Here is a 19,508-nt window from a genome sequence, read left to right as displayed (position 1 = left end):
TCCATGATGTCTGGGTTTAAAGAATCACAACTACCTAGAAGGAGTGATATTTAGAAATCAGAGAGATTACTTCTAGCTTAGGGGAATCATAATTCTAGTTTAGAGGAGTAAAGATTTAACTTCCACTTTGAAGAATGAGGAAGATATGAAGCATTTTGCAAGTATTACAAAAGAGATTCCCACAGAATTTATGGTCAGTAAAAACCAAGATCAGCCCAAGGATACCAATAAAGACAAAAAGAACTCCTACGTGAGAACAGATTTGCAAATTTAAAATCAAAAGACCAAGAAGCCACTTGCCCCGATGACTGCGTTTTATAGAAAGAACATTTTTATATTGTTTGTTCTGTCTGAAAATTTTTTTTCCTCCAAATCAAACCTGTGACTAGCAGTGTCATTGCAAGATACCCAAGTCACTAGGGAAATACCCAGCTACTACCTAGGTAGGTCTAATATGATAAGTATGTCATAATTCTAAGAGATAACATCTTAATAATATAACAGCAACTACAATTGTTGGGAGCTTATAATGTGTGTGTCAGTATGCTTTCTGTTTATAATGTGTGTGTCAGTATGCTTTCTGTGTACATGCGTGTGTTTATCTATGTGTTTATACTTAATTTTCTCTTTCATCTCTTAAACACTGACCAGTTTGGTTCAGAAATTTTGTTGGTGCATACAGAAATCTAATTGTCCTATTATCTCATGTTTACAGTTTCTTAATTTTCATAGATTTAGACACCCAAATAACAGCTGCTAGTTAAAGTAAAATGAGAAAATATAATTCTGAGAAAATCTAAATTGTCCTATGCCTTCGCAAAACAGATATTTAGTAACAGCTGTTCTTAAACATGAGTCCACATTTTTAAAGCCTATTATAATACCATTATAGAAGCTCCTGAGAATCTCTATTTGGCTCAAACCTTTAGCTTTTTATTTAATACAAACAGATAAAAGTTATATGTTCCCATAAACTTTATAGAAATTATTGGCCCAGGAGCAGAGCCCCACCACCACCTACCTTCTCTTCCTTCCTCTTTCCCTTTTTTCACTCACTATTATACACACATGTATACACACTTGTAAGTCTGTACTGTTTCTGGATTTTTCCCCACTAATGGGCAAAGACTTTAAAATTGATATTAATATCACCACGCCCCTTTAGAGTCTCCAGTTAGGTCATTTTCATTTGCTAGTCCATAGTACTCTAGTTTGATTTAAAGAGACCTATAGGGTACCACAGATTGTTTTCAAATAGTTCCCAAAAGCATGACTCTCTTCTTCAAGATCATCCACAGTCCACCAGGCAATGACTCCCCACAGCTCTGTTCTTTCCTCAGCAAATATCCATACTATGCTAAGCAGAGAAACAACTGTAACTCAGCTGTGTGGATTACCTAACCATTTCAACGGCCAGGCAAATACTCTCCCACACTAACTGGAAGTAGACTGTATTCACTTTTGGGAAGACTTTATTTGGTTCCAAAAAATTGTATAATCGAGAAGACTCTAGCCTACTAATTTTAAGAAAGAATAAGTAACTTTGACTTTTATTTGGTGAGAATCAATATCTCCCAAAATTTCACATAGCTTACTTTAAACATATTAAATGTTTTCAATTCTAAAAAAGATTTTAAACTTCCAAGTTCATGCCACTTAAATTTGACAATGATTTTTTACTACATATCCAGCATTTCTGTGTCTGATATTTCTTTAAAATACTAAAATTCACTAGAAAAATGTTATAATGACATTAATCACATCTTTGAGCTTGGTGTGTCCATAATGTAGATTCAAGGGTTACAAAAATAGATATATTTAGTTTTCATGTTGAAGCCTACAGGAAGTATGAGGATAATCATAACTTATAACTATGGAAAAAAGTTTGTTATATATATAAATATGTATGTTAAAATAATATCCCCTCCCCACCAATAAAACCCTACAGAAGCAGAAACATAATTCAAGAGAGTCACTCTGTGGCAGCCTGACCCTGTCTGGCCATTTCCTGCTAGAACAAGTTCGTTCCTGGCTGCCCTTCCCCCACCTCAAGGACTCTCCGGCTAACATCAGATTTTTCATAGCTTGCCAACCAATTAATGTTCTTCTTTATATCTGAAGCTGTGTAGGAATGACAAGGCTATATAAAACCCCCCAGGTCTCCAATCCACACAGGCAACAAACGTTGGCTAGCACCTGGCAGGCGCTGTGGGGAAATCATTTGCAGGCAGACCTCTGCTGCCTACAAGATCTGTAATACTGCATGGAGAAATCGCAAGGGTCTGTGGGACCCAGAGAGTAGTTGGTCTCACTGTGATCTGTGACTACAGTGGGAACATGTGGGCACAGAAGTTGCAGCAAAACTGAGGTTGTATTGGCCTGATGGCCCTTGCCTCCCTGAGATCCTGCTTCACCCAAGCCACGAAGTACCTGCAGCCCATTGACAGACAACCTCCCCCGCCCTGCTTTTCTCTGGAGTTGCACATTCTGCGCAGGCAACAGACCTCAGCTATCGCAGTGAGCGCATTTTGGGGGAAACAGTTGTAGGCAGACTACTGCTGCCTATACGAGCTGCAATATCTCTTGAAGGAATTGCAGGGGACTGTTGGACTGCCCCAAACAGCAGATTGTCTCCATGTGATCTGTGACTTCTGCAGAACCATGCAGACACAGAAATGGCAGAAAACTGAGGCCACTGGCCTAATGGTCCTTGACTCCCTGAGATCCTGCCCCATCCAATACACAAAGTGCCCGCTGCACTTTAACAGGCAGCTGCCCCTGCCCTGGGGTGGTGTATTCTGCACAGTCAATAGATCTCAGCCAGCGAAATGAGCAAAGTTCAGAGAATACTGTGACGAGAAGATCACTGCTGCCAGCACGAGACACAGTATCGCTTGGGCAGATCTCAGAGGTTTTGTGGTATCTGACTTTGTTGAAGCCCACAGTCCCACAGCTGGCAGCAAATCTGGTGCTGTGTAGGCCCAGTGGTCCCATGCCTCACTGAGACAACACCACAGCTCATCCACAAATTATCTGTGGCAAGCCTGCTTTCAGGCAACCCAGTTCCATCCTATGCTTTCCTTGAATTCAACAGCAAACGACAGCACTTAGTTCGTGCCACCCATGCAAAACTCATTCATCTGGGAGAAGCATTCGATGTCAGGCCACAATTTCATGCCCGCGAACTTCAGTAATTCTTAAATAGAGCTTGGGTGTTTGCAGGCCGGAGGTAGGCAGCAGCTGACCTTGCTATGATTGGAAACTTGTACAGGGAGACACAGAGACAGTGCTGGTATGTAAACTGACAATGCAGTGACAGGGGGAAATTTACTCAATAGACCCAGGAGCCTCCCGGGGTCCCTGCACCACCCGACATGCATATCGCCCGGAGGCTCTTCCAATTTCAGAGACTTACGGCCAACTGATAGTCAGTGTCAGGCCATGAGGAGCACTGATCCCTCTGCTAAACTGCCCTAGGTCAGGGATAGAAGATAACTGACCACTGCCTACAGTGTTGTCTCTTCCACTTACTTAAAATTCCAGCCTAGGCAACAGCCATCCGAGGATCACTCTGTAGCTCCCACCAGGTAGCCCTGAGCAATCAAAGGCAGCAGCTGACCTTGATATACTGGGGACCTCCTCCCAAGGGACCACAAAAACAATGCACCTGGAGGCCGGCACGAGACCACAACAGAGCAACTCCTGACTAGTCCCATGAGCAGTACACACAAAGAGTGGTCTCAACAAGTACACAAGCCTGCTAGGGAAAATCCCACTCAGTGGAGTCAGCTCCCACACAGCAACTCTTACCCTATGGATGCAGCTAATTCCCACAATTAGTCAGCCTGAGTGTTAATCCCATCCACTGATGTACAAACACCAACAAATGCTTAGCTACAACAGAAGATCATACACGATCCACACAAAGATCACGTCCAGAGCCCCCTGCACAGGGGATCAGGGAGAGTGCGCCACTAGGCCACATAGGACATCTTCCAAATAAGGCCATCTGGCCAAGGCTGAGAGATGAAACAAATATTCCTAACACATAGAAATGAATACAGAGAGGCTAATAAAAGGAGAAAACAAAGAAACATGCCTTAAATGAAACAACAGGAGAAAATTCCAGAAAATAAGCTAAATGAAATGGAGGCAAGCAACCTATCAGAGACAAAGTGCAAAATAATGCTTAGAATGCTCAATGAACTTAGGGGGAGAGTGGATGAGCACAAAGAGAACCTCAACATAATAATAGTAAGCATAAAAAAAAGGACATAGAAACCATAAAAACAGAACCAGATGGAAATGAAGAATACAATAACTGAAATAAAGAAGGATTCAACAGTAGTTTGGATGAAGCAGAAGACCAAATCAACAAACTAGAAGACAAGGTAGCAGAATACACCCAATCAGAACAACAAAAAGAAAAAAAAAATTTTTAAATGAGGATAGTTTAAGAGACCTCTGGGACAACATGAAGAATAACAATATCTGAATCATAGGAGTACCCGAAGGAGAAGTGAGAGAGCAAGAGACTGAGAATCTATTTGAAGAAATAATGACAGAAAACTTCCCTAACCTGGCAAAGGATTTATACTTACAAGTTCAGGAAGCACAAAGAGTCCCAAACAAGAGGAATTCAAACAGATCAACACCAAGATACATCATAATTAAAAAGCCAAAGGTCAAAGACAAAGAGAGAATCTTAAAAGCAGCAAGAGAAAGGCAGCTAGTTACTTACAAGTGTTCCTCCATAAGAATGTCTGCAGGCATTCTTTGCAGGCAAAAGGGACTGGCAAGAAGTATTCAAAGTTAAGAAAAAAAGAGTATCTACAACCACAAACACTCTACCCACCAAGGCTTTCGATTAAAATGGAAGGTGAGATAAAGAGTTTTCCAGACAGGGAAAAGCTTAAGGAATTCATCACCAACAACCAGTATTATAAGAAATGCTAAAGGAACTACTGTAAAAAAAAGGAAGGCGTAAAAAAGGAAAAAATAAATACAAATAATAGAGTGGCAATAACTATGTACCTATCAGTAAATGTAAATGGATTAAATGCTCCAATCAAAAGACACTGGGTAGCCAAATAGATAAGAAAACAAAACCCATGCATATGCTGTCTACAAGAGGCCCGCTTCAGATTAAATAACACTCACAGAATGAAAGTAAAGGAATGGAAAAAGATATTTCATGCAAATGAAAAAAAAAATGAAAATTAAAAAAATCCAGGGTAGCAATATTTATATCAGATAAAATAGACTTTAAAACAAATGCTATAATAAGAGACAAAGAAGGGCATTACATCGTGATAAAGGGATCAATAAATCAAGAGGACTTAACCCTAGAAAATGTATATACGCATCCAGCACATGAATACCTACATGTATAAAGTAATTATTGACCGACATAAAAGGAGAGATCAACGGTAATACACTCTTAATAGGAGACTTTGACACCCCATTGACACCAATGGACAGATCTTCCAGACAAAAAAATCAACAAGGAAACAATGGGCCTAAATGACATATTAGATCAGATACAATCGCCCAAGACTGAATCAAGAAGAAACAGAACATCAGAATCAACCAATCACCACTAATGAAATCAAATCAGTAATCAAAAACCTCTCAAAAAACAAAAGTCCTGGACCAGATGACTTTATAAGAGAATTTCACCAAATTTTCAAAGAAGAATTAATAGATATTTTTAGAGCATTTTACCCCAAAGAAGCAAAATATACATTCTTCTCAAGTGCACATGGAACATTTTCCAGGATAGACTACATGTTAGGACACAAAACAAGTCTCAAAAAATTTAAGAAGACTGAAATCGTATCAACCATCTTCTCTGATCACAATTGTATGAAACTAGAAATCAACAAGAAAAAAAACTGGAAAATACACAAAAATAATGAATGAGTTATTAATGAGATCAAAGAAAAAAACAAAAGATATCTAGAGACAAATGAAAATGAAAACACAACTCAAAAATCTATGGAACACAGCAAAAGCAGTCCTAAGAGGAAAATTCATAGCAATACATGCCTACCTCAAGAAACAAGAAAAAGCTCAAATAAAAAATCTAACTTTACACTTAACTAGAAAAAAAAAAACAGCAAACAAAGCCCAAAGTGACTAGAAGGAAGGAAATAATAAAGATCAGAGCAGAAATAAACGAAATAGAGTCTAGAAAAACAACACAAAAGATTAATGAAACCAAGAGCTGGTTCTCTGAAAGGATAAACAAAATTGACAAAACCTTAACCAGACTTATCAAAGGAAAAAGAGAGAGGACTCAAACAAATGAAATCAGAAATGACAGGAGAAATAACTATGGATTCCATAGAAATACAGAGGATCATAAGAAAACACTACGAGCAATTACACACCAACAAATTGGGCAATCTGGAAGAAATGGATACACTCCTAGAAACATACAATCGCCCAAGACTGAATCAAGAAGAAACGGAACATCAGAATCAACCGATTACCACTAATGAAATTGAATCAGTAATCAAAAACCTCTCAAAAAACAAAAGTCCCGGACCAGATGACTTTGTAGGAGAATTTCACCAAATATTCAAAGAAGAATTAACATCTATTCTTCTTAAACTATTCCAAAAAATTCAAGAAGAGTTTCAGAAGCCTCCCTGATTCCTTTTAGGAGGCCACCATTATCTTAATTCCAGACAAAGACATTACAAAACAAGAAAACTATAGGCCAATATCTCTTATGAACATTGATGCAAAAATTCTCAACAAAATATTAGCAAACCAAATTCAGCAATACATTAAAAATATCATATATCATGATCAAGTTGGATTTATTCCTGGGATGCAAGGTTGGTTCAATATCCATAAATCAATTAATGTGATACACCATATTGACAAATCAAAAGATAAAAATCATATGATCATATCAATAGATTCAGAAAAGCTTTCGATGAAATCCAGCATCCATTTATGGTAAAAACTCTAGCAAAGTGGGAATACTGGGAACATACTTCAACATAATAAAGGCCATATATGAAAAACCTACAGCTAACATCATATTCAATGGAGAAAGGATAAAAGTGTTTTCCTTTAGATTGAGAACTAGACGAGGATGCCCTCTTTCACCACTCCTCTTCAACACTGTATTGGAAGTCTTAGCCACAGCAATAAGACAAGAAAGAGAAATAAAAGGTATCCGAATTGGAAAAGAAGAAGTAAAACTCTCGTCATCTGCCGATGATATGATACTATATATAGAGAACTCTAAATATTCCACCAAAAACTGTTAGAACTGATCGATGAATCCAGTAAAGTAGCAGGTTACAAAATTAATATTCAGAAGTCAGTGGCATTTTTATACAGCAGCGATGAACTTTTGGAAAGAGAAATTAAGAAAACAACCGCATTTATGATTGCATCAAAAACCTGAGAATCAAATTAACCAAGAAGGTAAAGGACCTGTTTTCAGAAAATTATTAGTCATTGAAAAAAGAAATTGAAGAAGATACAAATAAACGGAAGCATATACCGTGCTCATGGACAGGAAAAATCAAAATCATTAACATGGCCATACTACCCAAAGGAATCTACAGATTCGATGCAATCTCTATCAAAATACCAATGGCATTTTTCAGAGACCTAGAACAAATCATCCTAAAATTTATACGGAACCATAAAAGAACCTGAATAGCCACAGCAATCCTGAGAAAGAACAGAGTTGGAGGTATCATACTGCCTGATATCAAACTATACTACAAGGCTACAGTAATGAAAACAGCAAGATATTGGCATAAAAACAGATACACTGATCAATGAAACAGAATAGAGAGCCTAGAAATAAATCCACACCTATATGCTCACTTAATGTATGGCAAAGGAGGCAAGAATAAATAATGGGGTAAAGACAGTCTCTTCAGCAAATGGTGCTGGGAGAATTGGACAGATACATGCAAAGAAAAGAAACTGGACTACTTTCTTACACCATATACAAGAATAGATTCAAAGTGGATTAAAGACTTAAATGTAAGACATGAAACCATAATACTTCTAGAAGAAAACATAGGTAATAAACTCTCTGATATTGCTAACAGTTATTTCTTTTCAGATATATCTCCTTGGACAAGGGAAATAAAAGAAAAAAAAATAAACAAATGGGACTACATCAAACTAAAAAGTTTTTGTACAGCAAAGGAAACCATCAACAAAACAAAAAGATAACTGACTGAATGGGAGAAGACATTCACTTATGATACATCTGATAAAAGGTTAATATCCAAAACATATAAAGAACTCATACAACTCAACAGAAAAACACTCCAATTAAAAAATGAGCAGGAGATCTGAAAAGATATTTCTCCCAAGAGAAAATACAGATGGCCAATAGACATATGAAAAGATATTCAAGGTCGCTAATCATCAGAGAAATGCAAATTAAAACTACAATGAGATATCACCTCATATCTGTGAGAATGGCTTATCATTAATAAATCAAAGAACAACAAGTGCTGGTGAGGATATGGAGAAAAGGGAACTCTCATACACTGTTAGTGGGATTGCAAATTGGTACAACCACTATGGAAAACAGTCTGGAGATTTCTCAAAAAATTAAAAATGTATATATCTTTTGACTCAGCAATTTCACTTCTGGGTACTTATTCAAAGAAAACCAAAACAATAATTCATAAGGATCTATGCACCCCTATGTTCATGGTGGCACAATTTACAATTGCACTTCTGGGTACTTATTCAAAGAAAACCAAAACAATAATTTGTAAAGATCTATGCACCCCTATGTTCATGGAAGCACAATTTACAATAGCCAAGATATGGAAGCAATCTAAATGGCCATCAGCAGACAAGTGGATAAAAAATTTATGGCTCACATATACAATGGAATATTACTCAGCCATTAAAAAAAATGAAATCCTACCATTTGCAATGACATTGACAGACCTAGAGGTTATTATGCTGGCTGAAATAAGTCAGATGAAGAAAGATAAATACTGTATAATTTCACTTATATGTGGAATCTAAGAAACAGAAAGAACTAATCAAAAACAGACTAACAAATATAGAGGACAATCCAGTGACAGGTAAAAGGGAGGGGGGTTGGGGGGCTGGGAGAATGTGGTGAAGGGTTAAAGAAGTACAAATTAGTAGCTGATAGATGGTCACAGGGATGGGGAGCATGGTATAGGGAATGCAGTTAGCATAAAGGTAATGGCTAGGTGGAGAGCCAGAAGAGAGAAGGAGCAATTAGGGGGATCGCTTTATAAACTATATAAATGTCTAACCAATATACTGTATACTTGAAAGTAATAATAAAATTAAATTTAAAAACAATGGAATGACATAAAATTAGCTTTGAGGCCCAGGGCTACCTTGATAGCAGTGTGGAAGATGGCTTGGAGTGTGTGTATGAAATGTCAAGTCTGGCACTTAGTAAATAGGGAACTTCTTAACAATGAAAGCTGTGTTAGTTTTCGTGCTTCGGTAATCCCTGTCCTACTAAACACAAGATTGCTTTAAGATTAAGAATATATACTGACACATTCGCTTAAAGAAAGTTCTAGTGAATCACAGAAAGCCTAGTGTTCTTTTTTCATATTAGTCAAACAAAAAACCAAATCATTACAAATGTATTTCCTTTTCTAGCATATAAAACAATTATGTTCCTTTGTGGGGAGTGAGAGGGAAGACCTTAGATCATACAGACAAAGGAGTACTTAGAGGGAAATTAAAATTCAGAAACAATATTTCACCAAAAGACTGAAAATTAATTTAAGAAGTTACAATAGAACAGCAAAAGGGAAATATTGAAAAAGTAAAATGGAGGAAATAATAAAGATAAGAGTTGAAAGTAATAAAATAGAAAACAAACATACAAAAGTAAGAATCAACAAACATAAAATTAGTGTTTTAAAAGATAAGTAAAATTAATAAAATTGTGATGAGATTGAAAGAAATAAGGCACAAATAATCAATATCAGCAATGAAAGTGGGACATAAATACAGAATTAATTAAACTAACTTTATGCCAATTAATTTTGAAATTTTAGATGAAATGGATAAACTCTAAGAAAATATAATTTACCAAAGCTAACTCAAAAGAAAAAGAGAAAGGAAGCAAGGAAGCAAGGAAACTGAATGTTCCTATAACCAAGTAAAAACTTATTCCATGGTTAAAAATATATGTATATATGGTTTCAGTGAAGATTTTTAAAATGGAACAAATAATTTTAAACCAGCAAAAACTCTTCTAGAGACTAGAAAAAGTCAACACTTGACAGGTCAAATTTATAGTTAATATAACCTTAATATCAAAATATAAGAAGAATAATTTGAAAAAGAAAGACTATAGCCAATCTTATACATAAATATAGACTTTTTAAAATCTTTGACAATATATTAGCAAATGGAATTCTGCAATGTTGAAAAGCTCATATAGCATGAGCAGGGCTGTCATCGTGAAGGTTGTGGGGCACAGGACTACTATGATTTAATATTTTAAAAATCAGTAAATTTACCCTACTAATAAATGGAAGGAGGAAAAACATCTGATTAGTAACTACAAAAACATTTGATACCAGTCAACATCTATTCATGACAAAAAAAAAACGATTTGCAAGCTAGAAATAGAAAGAATTTATTAAATCTGTAAAAGGGTATCTACCAAAACCCAAAGCAAGCATCATTCTCAATGGTGAAACTCCCACTGTCAGCATTTCAAATCAATATCATGCTTAAGGTCCTGGTCAATGCAGTAAGGGAAAAAGGAAAATGTTTAAAGTTTATAAAGGAAGAAACAACTGTCATTATTCATAAATGAGAAGAAAAGTAGAAAATCTAAAAGTATCTATAGGTAAGTTATTTGACTTAGTTATAAAACTCAGCAAGATTGTTGGCAAAAAATATAAAATATAAAATTAAGTGTTTTAAATACTTCCCAACTTATTCTGAGGCCAGTTTTAGTGATATCAAAATCAGACAAAGATATCACAATAAAACTACAGACCAACATCTCTTATGAATATAAATGCAAAAATACTAGCAAACCATATCTAACAATGCATAAAATATGATTTATCTAAGGAATGCAAGTTTAGTTTAAAATATGAAAACCAATCAATGTATCAATCAATAAATCATAATAAAAGTCATGATCATCTCAATAGAAAAAGCATTTGACAAACTTCAACACCATTTAATGATAAAAACGTTCAACAAACTAGGAATAGATGAGAACTTTAACCTGATAACAGCTATATATGAATAACCCACAGCTAAGATCATATGTAATGATGAAAGACTGGATGCTTCCTGCTAAGATCAGAAACAAGACAAACATATTCACTTTCACTTCTTATTCAACACTGAACTAGAGATTCTATCCAGGGCAATTAGGCAAGAAAAAGAAATAAAAGTTGTCTAGTTTGGAAAGAAAACAGTAAAATTATCTCTGTTCTCAGATGATATGATCTTGTATATAGAAAACATTAAGGAAGTCACAAAAAATGTTACACCCAATAAATAAGTTTGGCAAGTTTGTAGGATATAAGATAATACTCAAAAATCTGTATTTCTATACACTGGCAATGAATAATCAGAAAATAATTTTTTTAATTTCATTTCATTCGTATCAGAAAGAATAAAATACTTAGTAATAAGCTCAACAAAATAAATGCAAGATTTTTATATCGAATACCATAAATTATTGAAAGAAATTAAAGAATACTTATATAAATGGGAAAACATCCCATGTTCAAGGATTGAAATATTTGATTTCATTAAGATGATAATACTCCCCAAATTAATCTCATATTTAATGCAATCCTTCAAAATTCTAGCTACATTTTGTGCAGAACTTGACAAACTGACTCTAAAATTCATAAGGATACATAAGAAAATAGCCAAAACAATATTGAAAAAGAAAGTTGGAAGACTCACAGTTCCGATTTTAAAACTTGCTTCAAAGCTACAGTAATCAAGATAGTGCAGTACTTGTATAAGGACAGAAATATAAATCGATGGATTAGATTTGAGATTCCAGAAATAAATCTTTACATTTTTCTCAATTGATTTTTGACGAGATACCTAGATATGAGGAAAGAATGGTCTTCAACAAATGGTGCTGGGACAAGTAGATATCCACATGCAAAACCTAATTAAAAGCTAAAACTATAAAATTCTTATTAGTAAAACACAGAAGTACAGGCATATTTCAGAAATATAGTGGGTTTGGTTCCAGACCACTGCAATAAAATGAGTCCTATGAATTTTTTGGCTTCCCGGTGTATATAAAAGTTATGTTTACACTGCACTGTAGTCTAAGTATGCAATACTACTTTAAAAAAAATGTACATACTTTAATAAAAAGTACTTCATTGCTAAAAAATGCTAACCATCATCTGAGCCTTCAGCAAGACATAATCCTTTTTGTTGGTCTTATCTTCAATTTGTAAAAAATTCAATATCTGCAAAGCACAATAAAGTGAGGTACAATAAAATAAAGTATGCCTATATAAATATTCTTGATTTTGGATTAGGTAATAGTTTCTTAGATATGACACCAAAAGTAAGTACAACAAAACAGATAAATTGGACTTCCTTAAAATTAAAAACTTTGGAGCATCAAAGGACACCATCAAAAAAGTAAAAAAAGTAACCCACAGAATGGGTGAAAATATTTGCAAATCTATATCATACAAAAGATTTTTATCTGTATATAAAGAACTCTTACAACACGATAAAAAAAAAACTCAATTTAAAAAATGAGCAAAGAACATGTCTCTAAAAAAGATATACGATGGTCAATAAGCACATGAAAAGATGCTTAACGTTATTAGTCATGAGGAAATGCAAATCAAAACCATAATGCAATACAATGTTACATCCACTAGGACAGCTATAATCAAAAGCACAAACAATAACAAGTGTTAACAAAAATGTGGAGAAGGAAAAACCCTTGTACTTTGCTGGTGGAAATGTAAAATAATGAAAGCTGCTTTGGAAAACAGTTTGGCAGATTTTAAAACGTTAAACATAAATATGACTAAGCAATTCCACTCCTACATATATACCCGAGAGATACATACATTCGCACAAAAACTTGTTCACAAACATTAGTAGCAGCATTATTTATAATAGCCAAAAAGCAGAAACTACCCAAATGTCCATCAACTAATGAAAGAATAAACAAATCTCCTTTGTTTAGTGGTATATCCATCTAGGGATATATTATTTGGCCATAAAAAGAAATGAAGTACTGATCCATGTTACAGCAGAGAAACAAAGAGAAGAGGGAGTGAGGTGACCCAATTATCCATAATCAGAATCAATAAACAATAAAGATATTATACTCATACCATTAAATATATCCAGCAATGAAAATGAACAAATAATAGCCACTATTAGCAACAATATTCAATCAACAAAAAAATTACTGAGCACCTCTTATGTACTAGGCACTATTTCAGGTACTAAGGATACAATAGTGAGCAAAACAGGAAAAAAATCTGCTTTTAATGGGTTTACATTCTATTAGAAATGAGACAAAAAAAGTGATAAGTCAAATAGTATTTTACAACTCCTTTTGTTTTTTACACAAATAATTTTATAATTATTTATTTATGGGTGGTGATATTGGTTTCATCTGCATTTATAGTAGAAATTATGTCTTTTGAAAGTATACTTAATTTTTGAAAAGGGTTATCTAGGGTTTAGTATATGTTTAAATTCATGAGTATATTAAATAGGTACTAAATCATTAAGTAGGTATAAAGTTGAAAACTAAAATAATGACTACAATTGAATTACTGAAATGGGACATAACCAGATGTACCACATGTGAATCCAGGGTGGGACCTATTGTGGAAACAAAGGAGATTTAAACATGGGCAAGTAGTAGACCATACTTCAGATTAACAAATTTGACAATGTTACGGTAACTGTTCAGGAAAATAATCTTATTTTCTTAGATGTGCACACATGTATTTAGAGTAGAAGATCACATTGTCGAATTTGCTTTAAAATAATTGTTTTTTAAAAAGTGTGCTAAGAGTGGGGGAATAAAGATTTTCCTCTATTTTTAGTCTTCTGGAAATAAGCAGCGTGTCTCCAAACTTTGTTTGTACTTGGGTGCTGGAATGTGTCTGAACCTCAGGAAGGACCCTCTTCATGAAGCAGCTCAGATAGCCTCACTGGTTGGGCTGTGCCCGCTTAATTTAAAATACTGACTAGTATCTCAATCATTGGATGTTCCCACACTCCATTTAATCACTGAATTATTGATAGGTTTCTGGGTTTCCATTTTATTGGATTGTTCCAATGATTTTTTTTTTTTTTTTACATATTCCTGAACTTTAAATGACTAAGGTAAGAAATCATTAGTATTTCAAAAGGTGGTAACTACTATGAAGAAAAGCAAAGTAAAGGCAAAGAGAAAGAGTATATTGCAAGGTAAGAAGATATTCCATTTTAAATACAATAATAAGGGTAGGCCTCCTTGAAAAGGAGACAACTGAACAAAGACTTAAAGGAAATGATAGTTACAGAGTAAGCCATGTGAATATCTAGGGGAAGAGCACTCCAAGCAGAGGAAGTTAAAGTGCAAAGACAGTCTCCGATATAGTCAAGGAATAGCAAAGAGACCAGTGTGGCTAGAACTGAGTGAGAAAAACAGTAGGAAATGAGATCATACAGGTAAAGGTCGGGGGGAGATCAGGTAGGGCCTTGTAGGTCATCCTGAGGACTTTGGTTCTTACTCTATATGAACTAGAAAGTCAATGGGGGAGTTAGGAATAGAAAAGTGACATGATCCAACATGTGTTGTAAAACAAAAGCTCTAATCACAATTTCGATAATGGATTAGGGAAAGCAAAGGATAAAAAGCATGGAGACCAGTTAGGCATTCTTTGCGATAATCCATGCGAAGTATTATGGCAGCTCAGACCAAAGTGGCAGCTGTGGAGGTGATCAGAAGTAATTCTGTTCTGATTTTACATTGAAGATAGAGCAAAAAGGATCTCCTGACACATAACATCTGAGGTATGAGGGAATGGGAGAAATCAAAGATGACTCCAAGGTTTTGGACCTAAGCTACTTGAAGGATGGAGATGGGGAAGACTGCAAACAGAGTAGACTTTGGCGAGATAAAGACTTCATTTGAAGTACATTGAACTGAAGATGTTTACTAGACATTTAAATAGAAATGCTGAGTAGGCAGCTGGATACAGAGGTCTAAAGTTCAGGGAGAGAAATCAAGGCTTGAGCTATCATTTTGTAGTCATCAGTCTACAATTATAGAGACCGTGGGGAAAAAATACATTGCATGAAATCATCAAAGAGTATAGAGAAAAAAAAGAATTCCCAAGGACTAAACTCTAAGACATTCTAAGGTAAAAACTCTGAAAGAAGAGGAGCAATTGGCAAAGTAGATAGAAAGGAGTGGCGAGTGAAAGAAGAACATCAAGAGTACATAGTGTCCTGGAAGCCAATAAGGAATTACTACGAGGAGCAGTGGGTGATGATCATGACAATGTACCAAAAGGTGAAATAAGATCAACACTGACAACTGACGATTAGATTTAGGGAAAGTAATTTCATTGGGGACCATGACAGGAGTAGTTCTGGCTGAGTATTGAAAACAAAAGATTGATAGGAATGGGTTTAAGAGAGAATGTGAAGAGATAAATTTGAGATAGGGAATATAGACAACTTTTTCAAAAAGTTTTCACTTTAAAAGGGAACAAAGTAATGGCTTAATCTTACAAATACGTTAAGCAAAATAATCTATAAAATAATGCCTCCTATATTTGTATAAAATTTAAACAAAAACAGATTAAACTAAATTCGTGATCAGGAAGGAGTAAGCAAGAGGTTTCAGCGTATTAGCAATATTCTTTTTCTTACATGAATATTGGGGTATTTGCTATATAATTATCCATTATAATGATTTATTACATTATTTCTCAACCAGTATACTTATTATGTATACTTCCCCCTATAAATGTTATAGTTGTTAATTTTTTTAAATAAGATCATATGTGTGAAAAGACAACAGAAAATGTCACTATAGTCACAAAAGTTTTAAAAAAGTATTTGAAAAGGAATATTCCTAATGATAAGCAGATCAAACCTGAATTAAAACTCCAAAAGGTTATATGTACTAGGTTGGGACAGTAGGTGAACGTTTGTGCCTTTCCGATTTAATTAAAAGCAGAATTTGAAATCACATAAAATCTTAAGAATTAGAGCAGACTATAGCTCTGTCTTCACTTTTAGCTCCACAGAATATGGGATTTTTTTTTTTAGTACTATATGTATATTTGGCTCTCAGCATGAAAATGCTGTACAGTATCTGCCTAGATAATTCATTTTTTTCTGGATATTTTAGTTTTATTTCCAAGACTCCCTAAGATATTATACTTTGCAAACACAAACCATTTGGTTATATAATAGTGTTCTAAGTGTGAAGACATGACCGTTTTTCTTGGTAAATTTGTGAGAGTAAAGTCTCCACATTACAAAAGAGGAATAGAGCTACTGGCAACCACGATGACGCTTCTAAGCCATGAATGAGTTGACTATAAACCTTGAGCAGTCAGATCCATCCACTGTTTTCAGTTGTCTTCCAATAAGCAATGAGAAGCCGGGTATTTAAATTCTACTACTTTGTGTTCATTCAACTACCATTTTGCTGAAATCTTTGAGCATCTGTTTCAAAGGAGATGATCATCTACTTCACCAGAGGATATGAAGGAAGACAGATGCCTGAATGATTAGTGACACTTCTAGCCCCAAAGCCAACAAGCACTGAAACTAAGTTAAAATGTGTTCATTAAAAAGTATTCAAATCCATTCCACTCTCTCAAACTGCATACAAAGCTCATGCTGGTAGAAACATACTACTTTAGATCAAAACTACCCAAAAGAGCCAGAACACTTTTAAACCTATCCTAATAACTTATGACTAAATCTCAAATAATTCTGAATTACAAGTAATAACAAAAGCTATACTAACATTCTCTATCTGCTTAAGCCAACAGTTGTTTGTTTTTTATTAAAAGGCAATGAAAGGTTAGATGACACTTTATAGTACCCATTTCTCATAAAACTTGTGTGTATGTCAATTCCTAATTTCTGGTTTATCTGTTTAGTTAACCTCTGCTATTTTCTGGGATTCATTCCAAGACAACTAAAATACATTACTAAAATTGGCATCTCTGCTCCTGAGCATAATTTCAGAGAGGCTCTGAAGTGGTCTGAAACCATTTTTTTAATATTCTGCACACAACTTTATGCTAAAAAGTAACAACCACTGTTCAAGAGCAGTAACTGGTTTTAAAAGGTGCAATTTTTGTTTTCCTCCAAAACAATTCTTACGTCCTCTGAATGTACAATAAGAGAATAAGTATGATGCTAAAGCCATACATTTTTGTTGCAGTGCTGCAAATACTAACTTAAAGTTGAACATGATTCTTTAAGGTAGACTGAGAGATGATCTAAACATTTACATATAAACAAAATATTTCTAAACCCTTTTATGAGTGCTTTACTCTTTGGTTTTTGATTGGCACATCCTAAAAGCACAACTCATAAATGCATATAAAACAAAATGCCAAGACTAATATAGATTTTTTATGTCATTAAATTATGCATCTAGTAAAGTCTGTAACATGTTAACGAGTTAAAGAATTATAAATTTTTAAGTTGAGAAATATCTTAGATATTATTAAAAGGCCCTCAGAATCTTTACTCAACCCTCTAATTTGATAGATGAGGAAACTGAGGCCCAGAGAAGTTAAACGAACCGCATCATGACAGATAAATGGCAGTCACACCAAAATTCTGACTACGAGCCCAAAGCTTTCAAAGAGTACTTGTTTCTAGATAGTTTAATACTTATGGGAAGAAAAGTTAACAGAGGACACTCCAAAACCCCTCAATATAAGGAACTCTTTCAGGCAAAAGCTTGTGTCATCTTCTGTTTGCAAATACAAGTCCTAGAAATAGCACCCACAACAACCATTTTTCTTAGCCTCATAATACCTGGGGTTTCGAAAACGATTCCTTGGTAGCGTCTCTTTTTCTCGCTCCTACAAATTCCTTTAAATAAGTTAAGTGTTTTGGTTGGGACTAGGTTTTATTTGGATTTGTTTTTAATTTTCTTGAGATTAAGAGAGGGTGGTAAACAGAGGTACAGGTCTACAACACATTTTTTTCTTTTATTATCCAAACCAATAAATCCTTCCTCCCGGCCCCAGGGCTTACTGGTTTACTTCGTAGCAGTGCCTTCAGTTTCCGAAGCGGGACGGAGACCTAGAAAAGAAGTTGGCGAGGTGGCACGCAGGCAGGTGAGCGCCCGGGCTGGGCGGGCTGCCCTCAGCCACGTGATCCGACACCCCTCGCCCCGGGAACCTCCCGACTGTCAGCCCCGCGGAAGCCCAGAGCTTCACCGCACCCCTCTGGCTGCCCGGCGAGCGCCGCCCCCGAACTCCCGGTCCCCAAGTGGCCTGCGGGCTCCGTGTGGGTCATGCTCACCCCAGTGCCCCGCTCCTCCAGGTGCCCAGAGTGGGAAGAGGTGGCCTTAAGGGGTGTAGAAGAGAGAAGCGAGTCCCACCTCGTTGCTGGGGTCCGATCCAGAAGGAAGGCGGAGATGGCGGCGGCACCGGGGCTGGGACACCTGCGTCGCTGGTGCTCGGCCGGCGTGGTCTCTGCGGTGGGGTGGCTCCAAACTTCTCGCCGGAGGTGCCCGGCAAACTCTCAGGAGAGGAGGGCAGCTGAGTGTGTGGGGAGGAGGGGCTGAGGGGGAGCGCGTGGGATGGGGAGAAGGGAGGGACAGCCTGGTGGCCGCACACACGCCCCGCGCTCTGCGTGACAGCTCTGGGGCGGGTGAACAGACCCGGAGCAGCGAGGGCGGCGCGCAGGTGACCGCGGGGGCAGCGGCTGGGAACACCACTACGCGGCTATGGACCTGGAGGAGGAGGGAGCTCGGGACGAAGACCCCTTACCCGCCTACTCCGGAGGCCAAGAGCAGAGACGAACCCAGCAGGAAGGGGGCGCCGCTACTTCAACCAGAAGTCAGCTACTGCGTACCCCCACCCAGTGGTTCTAAGACTGCATCAGGCTGAGGTTACCCCTGTTCCTGCCACCTCCAGACTTCCAGGCCTCTGTTCTGTCAGGTGTGGAAAATGCTGTTACAAAGATTGCAATGATTGGGAGGCGTGGGAAAGGAAAGCGAATGGAAAAGACCAGAAGCAATGAGGTAGTGAGTTTCCTGTCATCAGGGATGTTTCGGCCAAGCATTTTGGTCATACTTGTCAGGAAGGCTGAAGAGGCCACTCACGCATCAAGTGAGGGGTTGGACTAAATGACCACTTACCTTTCAGTCTTCAAATTTAATGGCTTTTGACGTAGCGAAAAAAGAAAAAAGCATCCTTGAACAGTCTGATTCCAGCCCCAAAGGAAATAGACGTTTTCTTGCTCTCCACTCACTATGTTCACTCGTGCAT

The 19,508-nt window shown here is 36.5% G+C and overlaps 1 protein-coding gene across 7 annotated transcripts in view; it reads right to left on the bottom strand.

Annotated features, from left to right (window-relative positions):
• The window catches only part of LEPR (leptin receptor), an 84,816-nt gene extending 65,667 nt beyond the window's left edge, over positions 1-19,149 (bottom strand). For 4 of the 7 annotated variants that reach the window (XM_039838504.1, XM_039838501.1, XM_039838498.1 and 1 more), the window contains exons 1-3: positions 19,008-19,149; positions 18,617-18,776; positions 18,268-18,315 (exon numbers count right to left, since the gene is read on the bottom strand). The gene's annotated coding sequence lies outside the window, so the exon portion shown is untranslated. Of the gene's footprint in view, positions 1-18,267; positions 18,316-18,537; positions 18,777-19,007 lie in introns of all 7 variants that reach the window. The other 3 variants (XM_039838502.1, XM_039838500.1, XM_039838499.1) reach the window with 2 other exon arrangements.
• Between the last annotated feature and the right edge of the window lie 359 nt (positions 19,150-19,508).

The sequence above is a fragment of the Pteropus medius genome, unplaced genomic scaffold, assembly GCF_902729225.1.
Source record: "Pteropus medius unplaced genomic scaffold, Ma_sr-lr_union100, whole genome shotgun sequence".
NCBI classification, from domain to species: Eukaryota; Metazoa; Chordata; class Mammalia; order Chiroptera; family Pteropodidae; genus Pteropus; species Pteropus medius.
This window is presented reverse-complemented; position numbering and strand designations above follow the sequence as displayed.